The 1,521-nt window shown below is 30.6% G+C and overlaps 1 protein-coding gene across 7 annotated transcripts in view; it reads right to left on the minus strand.

The window, feature by feature from the left end:
* Positions 1 to 1,521, minus strand: part of LOC108687614 (ecdysone-induced protein 74EF) — a 289,947-nt gene that overhangs the window by 64,529 nt on the left and 223,897 nt on the right. The gene's annotated exons all lie outside the window — the stretch shown is intronic.

Below are 1,521 nucleotides of genomic sequence, written 5' to 3' on the forward strand. Positions count from 1 at the left end.
CCTTCAGAAACCGAACAAAAAGCGAGAGCACGATTACACATTTGCCCGTCACGCGCCTCTCCGAGAGAGAGGGGAGGACTACACCCTACGCCTCGTTGCTATAATAGTCTAGGCGGCTCTAGCGTAGGCTCGCCTAGCCCACAACACGCTCTACTATGTAGGTCAGGGCTGCTGCATTCAGCGACGCGCGCTGCTCAGTGCTCTTCCTCTATGCACCGTACTATGTTCGCGTACCTACGACACACTCTCGTCTATCCGCGTTCTGTCTAACGGGTGTCGAAAGAATCAACCCATCGTTGTTATCGATTGCCGTTCCCTTCTCCTCCCCTTTTTTTTCAAGATCTCTAACGTCGATTCACAATTCATAAAATTATAATACTGTTAAATTTATAAGTCAAATTATATTCAATTTGAGTTATTTTTAATTATTTATATATGCCAACACTGCTTCTATTCAATATATCGTTAATTTAATTAAAACAATAAAGTTAAACATTTAAATATATATCAAGAAATAAAATAGGCTAATATAGAAAGCAGCGATGTAATATGTGCGCATGTATTGTAAAAAATAAACTTGGTCATATTTAAACGATTATATTATAAAAATATATGAAATATATGATGACATAATAATAATAATAATACATCAAATATAACCAAAAGTAATTATTTAAATATGATAAAGTTTACTTTTTATAATATATGCGCACATCAGATTACAATACTGATTCCCATCAGCCTATTTTACTTTTATATTTATAATATTATATTTATTTCTCAGGAATTTATTTTCTTTGTTATTATTTTTTAAATATTTAATTCAAGAAAATGTATTAAATTTGACTTTTTACTTTATTATTTATGATACTAAATACATATGTTAAAGTGAACTTTGAAACTAATCACAGAAATGGACCAATTTACATTTTGATACGAAAATTAAAATTAACATACGTACGATAGTAATGGCGCGCAATCATATTTCTAAAATAAATTTATTTGAAAAATACGTATTAGTTCAACATCTAATTTTGACCGGCAAGTGGCGCTTCTCGTATTTAGGTAAATATATTAAAAATAACAAAATGCTAAATTTAACTCAAGGGATTGATTTACCATTGTTCTTTTGACATATCTAATAGTATTGATGGTAAAATACCGCGAGTCCTGATAAATACGGATTGAACGGTATTCTTATACTGTTGTAGTGAGACCTTTCAGAGCGTTGTTAATTCTTGCTAATTTTCATACGAGCTTTCTCTCGGATAATTGCGGGACTACGTACAATTTGCGAGCGTTACATTCCATTTCTTGCGAATTACAAACGAAAGTTGAACAATATTTGAATAAAATTGAGAGAGCAAGTCATAAATTTACAAATCATAAATTTACGATTTTATGTGCTGTAAACATCGAGAAAAAAAGATAACATGCTGACAATCTCAAAATTTACAATACTAAATGTTCGAGAGAATTTTTAATTTTTAATTTAATTAATAAAAAAATTTTTCTAAATAT

Source organism: Atta colombica, unplaced genomic scaffold (assembly GCF_001594045.1).
Source record: "Atta colombica isolate Treedump-2 unplaced genomic scaffold, Acol1.0 scaffold21, whole genome shotgun sequence".
In the NCBI taxonomy this organism is placed as follows: domain Eukaryota; kingdom Metazoa; phylum Arthropoda; class Insecta; order Hymenoptera; family Formicidae; genus Atta; species Atta colombica.